The sequence below is a fragment of the Notothenia coriiceps genome, unplaced genomic scaffold, assembly GCF_000735185.1.
Source record: "Notothenia coriiceps isolate Sejong01 unplaced genomic scaffold, NC01 NC01_scaffold00022019, whole genome shotgun sequence".
NCBI lineage: Eukaryota > Metazoa > Chordata > Actinopteri > Perciformes > Nototheniidae > Notothenia > Notothenia coriiceps.
Window position 1 is genome coordinate 182371 of NW_011354720.1, and position 7925 is coordinate 190295.

Sequence of the window (7925 nt, forward strand, 5' to 3'; positions counted from 1 at the left end):
TAAATAAGAACAGCCTCACCAAATAAATGAATTATTGCTTTTATTCCTATATGTTAATTAATCACCTGAGGACTTGTCGCTGCAAACAGCCTTGCTGTCCTGTGTGGCTTTCTGTGTGTAAATAGGGGCTGTATCAGTGTGGAGTGTAGCATGGCTCATGTCTAAAAAATGAGGCTAACAAGACTTTCGTTTTGTCTTAATGAATAAATTAGAGAAGGTAATGCATAATACATTGATGATCCCATGTTGGATGGAGTGATAGATAATACATATTTTTCATTATTTATTTAATGACATTAACTTGGTTGGGAGGTTTGGAGCCAAGAGTCCAGCATATATAGAGCCTGATTAGAATAGCAATCAGGCTCAATCGCCTTAACTCTGTCTGGCCAACACACCGAGCAACACCGGCCATTAAGGTAATGCTATAAGATTTTTGGAAAAGCAAAGTGTCAGTGGAGTTTGAGTTTGAGTACTTGCATCAGCAAGGCATGATTAAAGTGGCCAAGTCATCATGCTGCTGACATATTCATCTATGTGATACCTGACTATTCTGCTCTATGTGTATGTAGAGAGGCAGATCAAGCTAGGGTCAAAGGGCAAACAGGCTCAGAGACAAAGTGACTTAATGATTGTGCAAGAGTCAATTATTATAGTTATTACCTCATCCAAATTGTAATTGTATTATCCATGTTCATTATTGGATTACTTCCAGTTTCAGAGTCCATAGACATCTACAAAAAAGTCCCATCACCAGAACTGTTTTGGCCACTTAGGTAGCAGAAATAATCTGGAGACACAAAACTGACATATTATGACTTTATTAAGTTGATGAGCATGTTAGCAAACTGTTGCATCTTAACACATCCAGCACATACATTAGCACATGCTTGTTGCTTAAAACAGAATTTGGTTCCAATGTTTTCAGATCTCTGTTAATGGCTGTTTTGGGTTGTCATGCTCTAATTATCTATTAGTTATCTGCAAAATGGATCTCAAATGTGCTTTAGTTGCAACCTTTAGGGATCGCAGTAATTATGAAAAAGAAGTCCGGTGATGTAGTGTGAGTCTCAGTAAAGGCACAAAACACAGGACTGTAACATAAAAAATCAACCCTTTGACTTATTTTTAAAAATGTACGTAAGTTAGCTTGTGTAATATACGTCATTTACTTAAATTACATGACATACCTAATGTCAGCCTTTGTACATAAACAAATTCATGTTAATGATTTGCTTATTTTAACCCAAAACACAATCTTTCCATAACCTAACCAAGTAATGTTTCTTTCAATCATTCTATTTTTGAATGATACAGGTTTTGTTTTTTTAACAATTCAAAGTGTTTTAATGGTTTTGATAAGTAATAAAAGTTCTTAGGCTTGTAAAATATGAATTAAGTGTTTACCTTTTTGCGTTACATTTTCGGAGGATCTTGTATTGTTATTAATTGTTTCCAAGGTAAAGCAACAAAGTACACGATTAGACCCAATACAAGATACACTAATGATGTCCAATGACACTGTTGGTTAAACCGTGTTCAGACTAAACAGCCAGTTACTCCAGCACATTTTAAATGTATCATCAAATGAAACAATAAAGATTGAAAGAGTCTTCTCAGAGATTGTGAATCAGGCCGGACAGTGAGACATCTAATGGAGTCATTTGGTTAGCAGCGGTACCCCAACCCCCCGCCTTCTTTCTCTCCCCTGTAAGCGATTACAGGTTTTAATCAGCCATACAGCCTGAGACCAATTAATCCTGGAATAAATTAACCAGTTTGGCCCAGACCTCACCACTCAACAATAGACGCAGAGCATGGACAAAGGGGGACTGATGGTGCGGGATAGGGCAGGACTGAGCCATAAGGTGGAGCTCGTACGGCTTCAGGGGGTAATGGGACTGGCCTGTTGGTTCATAACATGATATATAAAAGGTGCTGTAACTGACCGGTTACAACCGGCAAAAAAGAAATAAATCAGAAGTCATGTGAAAGTCAATAGTTATGGTAATCAATACAAAGTGACTCAAGGGTAAATGTTGATTTCCCAATCTGCCATTCTGTCATATATTTGCCACTTTTTATGATACTGTTTCAAACAATCAGTGTTTTTTTTTTTACGATGACATTTATCATAAAAACAATTGAAGTCATTTTAGATGAAAGCTAAAAGAAAGAAGTCTTTATCTAGATGTATTTTTGGTCACATATACCATCAATTGGCCCATATCAGAAAAATCCTGACATCAGCATTCAAGTGTCCCATTAGAATTTCCACCATTTACCTGGGGTATCTAACCAATCAGTGATCCCGAAGGTGGGGGTGGTGGAGGGGTAGGAAGGGCCTCTGGGGTTTATCTGTGGAACATTCGAGGGATCTTCACGGAGGCAGGCAGGATTTGATGGGCGAGGCACACTTTAGTGCACGGTGAAGGCAGTATGACTAATGTGTGGAATGGGACATTTACATAGGAAAGGCAGGCTGTGCTTGCAGCCTCCCAGAGGTATGTGCGACTGGCCCAGCGCTGTGTCTGCTGCCTGTCCTCAGGGCTCCCTCTGCCACTTCATTTCCATGCTCCATTTTAGATCAAGGCTTCTCTAATATTTCCACATTATCCAAGGAGGCAATCTAAGATTGGAATTTGATCCACTTTGGAAGGACGTGCCATCACCAACCCCCATCTTCCCTGGTTCTTTTGTTGTGTACCTGTGAACTCAAATACTCAGTAATTGCCGTGCGTAAATGCTGAAAGAAATGAAAACTATTAAAAACACATTTCAATACTAGCATAAATCTTAGATGAAACATAGTACAGTGTCACCTGTGACAAATGTCCCATGCAAAACAAAATGATTTACTTGGCACCAGAAGACAATCCCATTGCATTGGAAATTGAAAATTAGGCGGAACAACAGTAGGTATTTATACACTTCTTGCGACTGCTATAACTCATTCTGCAGGAAGTAATTATTACCGACAAACCTTCTCAGCTTGAACATTATTAGTGCGCATTAAGTAGCACTCCCCTTTGTAATTGTACATGGCGAAAGCAGCGGGTTGGAGGGTAAATTAGCGGAGGGGAGTGCCACAGGGAGAGACGGAAAGGATTGGAAAGTTAATCTCGAACTAGAGGGTTCAAGACAACAAAAGGAAGGAGCGTTGGGGAAAAAATGGATGTAAATATGATAAACAACAACAGGGATAAAAATGCATGTTTTGCAGGCCGTCTCCCTTTGGACCTGTTCTTGCTTTCTATACCGTATTGCTGTTGTTTTAATTAGGTGTGTGAGGAGTGTTTGTGTGGGCATGTATATATGACTATATGTTTATTTATAAAACATTATTTGCAGGTGAGATGGATGAGGAGAGAGATGTAATGAGAGTTCCCCTGTGTGTGTCTCTAACACCAAGCCAGGCCTGTTTTTCAGCTTTCCTGATATGTACAAAAATGGAGACTTAACAGTATTTTGATTCATCCCGAAAATCTGATATGTCCTCTAAGCAGTAAAAACAGGGAAACCACACAGAAGGGAGAGGAATTGCTTTCTGAAAGAATAAAATAGCCATCTTTTTTTCTTCTTTTTGTTGAGGATTTACCGATACGTGTGATGTAAATGAGGTTGGTGCAATTTCAGTTGTCCCTGGGGCTTGGATTGTGCTAGAAAAAGAAACAAGAAAGACAGAGAGATAATATTTTCATAAGCAAATGTAAAGCAGTTTAGTAGAAATTCTTTTGTGACAGTGGACCAAAAAGAATGGCATCTTCTACTGTATGTGCATTTGTCTTCATGACTAACTGAATGTCACTGCTGTGGATTTGTAATTGGTTCTTCATTTAGTTTGACTGAATTACACTTGTTTCTGTATCCCAGCATGATGTGCAATCTAGTAGAGATACGGAGGAACCAATGGAAATAGGAGGCTTCATCTCACAGTCATCCAGTATGGCAATATTGTTACTGAAGTATTTTTGTCTAACTGAACATAGAAAATACTTGAGTCTGTCCAGAAGTTTTACTTTTTGTAAGATTCTCAAAATCTTGTTTTAAAGATATGATCATCTACTCAAGGGAACCTAGGTAAGCAAGGTGTTCTAGGATCAATTACCAGGCCTTCCACAGAAAACAGGGACTCCACATTCGCAGCAACACAGCTTTGAACAACAAATCAATAGAAAGGCACCAAAATCTCATCCAAGATCCTGCCATTTGATAATGATTATGTATTAGAAGGCCTAGACACACAGAGAGGGAGGCAGAATGCCACCTTGTTGTGCAATCAGCGATCTTTAGCTTAATATCATCCAGATGGGCGAGGTGAGGATTGACGTCCACAAGAACCCACAGGCCTAAATGACTCTACTGTGAACACAGTGGAGTCATTCAAGTTCCTAGGGGACCACCATCTGCAACACCATTAACTAGGATGCAAACATCTCCAATGCAATTAGGAAGACCCAACACAGGATGTCCGTCCTTTGTCTAGTTGAGCTAACATGTCACTGCTGAGAGAGGACTAACTACATCAACTGTAAATGTCTCTGCCTTTTCTCAACGCTGCAGGATGTCATTTCAGGAGTTTGCGGGGTTAGTCCACTGCCGTTCGCCCTCCATAGAAAAAGTTGCAGTATGGCAGGGCACAGAAACCGGCAAAGGAAAAATGGCTGCTGGCCCTTTTCAGACAGACAAGCACCTATTTGACATCTTACCCTCTAGAAGACAGGTGCATTAGAGCAGCACCGTCTGCCACCAAAACAGCTTCCTTCCAACGGCAATCACCATACTGACTTGCACAAGTAAAAGTTTTACAGTTCACATTTTTTCTCAACTGTATTTTGCATCAATTCACTCTTTTGTTTTCCTTTTTATAGATCGAGCCCTATCTGATGACGAGGATGTGACAAATCCTGACATTTCGAAAATAATATTATTTTATTGTGTAGTGGATCTAACTTTTTTTTGGTTTGACAACATTGCCTGGGCCTGTATTTCAGCAGATCATTGCAAGGCGATCGGCAAAACTTCCAATGCTATCGTAGAGGAACAAAGCATCCACAAGTTCAGTTTAGAGAATACATGCTCTTTGCACATGTGTAAGACCTGAAACACAACATCACCTTTTCATTAACCGGGCAACCTAACATTGCACATTGTGAAAGTATCAATACAAACTAAAAAGAGATGTCTTAAAAAAAAGAGAGAGAGACTGCTCTCCTTCAGGGAAATCCTCCAGTCAGAGCAAAACACTCGCAATTTGTAACATAACACAAATGTTGAACTTCCTGCCTATTCTCAGATCATTACAAAGTATAAAAGTGTACAAATTCTACATGAGTAAATAGTTATTACCATACAAATGAACTGTATTAGCAAAAGTTAAAGACATGGTTAAAAGCTCAAAGTCTCAACAAAATCTATTTAGGATTTTCTTTAGAAATGTTCCATTTACTGTTCCTCATCTAGCGCAACAACACTACTACATTTGGATTACAACAACACTTGTCAGTCTTAGTTTGGTGTAACTGTCTTGTACTACACAGCACCAATTAACCAGGTCACATTCCCTATGAAACCATCCTGCTCTCTCAAAGTGATTGATTGCAATTTTGATGGGGAATGAAATGTACAAAGCTCTGGCGATTACAAAGACTGGCAAAAAAAGGAAAAAAGAGCATGTTCCTTTACTTTTTTGTTTCCTTGAGAAAGGGGTCATGAGAAAACTGGCCACATCCTCTTGTTTGCTTGCATTCCCAGGGTGGATATCTTTCTTTTTCATCTTGGACCTCTTCCTCATTCATGTCTCTTCTTTTCAGGCGCAGGCCTTATTCTCAGCGATGCGATGTTGCACAGCATGCAGCACACAGCAACAACAGGCTAATTTAGCGGAGGGAGAAGAAGTGGGGGTATTCTTTCTCAAGGCAATAAATACCACTGCTAAAATATTGAATTCTGGCTTGGAAAACCACACAATCAAATCGTTAAAGTACAGTATTCCCCCTGTTCTTGTTCTTTCAAACACACACATAGTAGAAGAAGCATTACAAAAATGAAGCCCTTGATAATTCTTTTTTGTATGGTTTAATTGTACATAGTTTTGATCCTCTAGATTTTTGGGAATTAAGTTGATTCAAACGTTTCCGTGTTAAAATTAGTGACAGGATTGCAATCTGGTTTTATTTAAAACATAAAAATCCACTCTGATAGAAGTACCTTTTAACTTGCCACTGCAGGAAGTAATATCCAACAAATGCAGCAGTTAAGAGCGTGAGTGGCTTAAAGAACGTGGGTTGTCGAGCCGGGCGCGTTGGGTGACACTGGGCGATGCTTGGCAGAGAGGGAACGGGAGCGCGGGTGAAGCCTCCTTGACCCTGAGTTACACGGTGGGTGTGGACGGGCGGGGGCGAGGGTGGCCTTTCTGGGGCGCTAAGTGCTCTGCTTGTCCAGCTCTGGCAGGTGAACTGGCAGGGGCTTCACCCCGAGGTTGGAGGGCTCCTCGCTGAACACTGGCACTGGAGAGGATCCCTGGGATACATCATGACTGAGTGTGTCCTTTTGTAACTGTTTGTTTGCTTGTACATATACATAAGAACATGTGTGTGTGTGGTTGTGCCTCTCTGTGTTTAGCCCCTAAATGATGAACACCCTGGTTGAACTAGTTGGCAGATGGGGACCCCCAGGCCCTTTCTTGGAGTAGGGTAACAAGCAGACGAGTGTTTCGAAAGCGCCTCGACAGGCTTTACACTGACGCATCCAAGGGGCTCTATAACCTCTCTGTCGTTTATGAGGGGCCCTACCAACCCTTGGAGGTGGCCTTTTCCAGTCGAAAGGGGCGCACTGCCTCTGCCCCCAAGACCCTGCTCTTCTACCTGGCATGCAGGTGACAAAAAGGGCAGGAGGAGTCAGTGGATACGAGGGTTCACCTGGACAGGACGGAGAGGAGTAACAGGCCCAGTTACATCGCCCTGCCTCCCGAGCTGACATGATACGAGCTGTTCCTGAAAGCGCCTTTGACCTGATTTCCCTTCACCAGGAGAAGATAATCCTTGCATACGCGTTTGATGCTGAAGTGCATAACACCTTCCTCGCCGCGCCACCAATGAATCGTGTCATTGCGGAGCTACAGACGAGCAATTTCTCCCTGCTTTGATTTCCATCTCTTTTTACTCAAAGTCGTGCACTCTTATGCCTCCACCCCACCATAAACACGTGTATGACAAGTTTATAATTGTAGCTCCAAATCGGCGTGTTGGTGTGTGCCACATGGAGGCTAAGGAGGCCGTAATTGGCATTCCTACCTCTGTGTGCCAGCCGGCTCTCTCTCCTCTCGTCAGAGTGAGAGTTGACAAAGAGAGCGCCAAGCGTTTCCAATCCCACATCCCTCACTTTTTTTTTCTCTTCGCGGCCTGTGACGAGAAGAAGGCGAGATTTGTGTGTGTATGTGTGTGTGTTTTGGATTAGTGTCTTGCTGCACAATAAATCTTTGTTAAACAAATGCAAAGCAGATGGCACCGTGGTGTCTCCTCCGTGAGGAGAGAAAAGAAAGAGAAGGAGAGAGTGAAAAGGAGAAAGAAAGGAAAAAAAAACACGCCTACTCCTTATTCTCATCCTCCACAGACACACTGATCGTGCACATTACACAGACGGTGACTGTGTTGAGCTGCAAAACACTTAATCCTGGAGTGGAAGCTATAAAGGTGGTGTCTGAAAAACTGACGGACACCCAAACACATTCTGTTCATGAGAGGGAACATTTTGTTTATCAGAGAGGACTGCCTGTTGATATTAATGATAGAGCCGACATTTCTTTGCCCCGGCACACATGAAAAAGACGTGCCCCGGCCACGCACCGCATTAAACCAAGGTAAGGGAAGGTGGAGGACTATGTTATGTCTCTACCTTTTCATGTAGAAGTGGCCTTTTCGGCA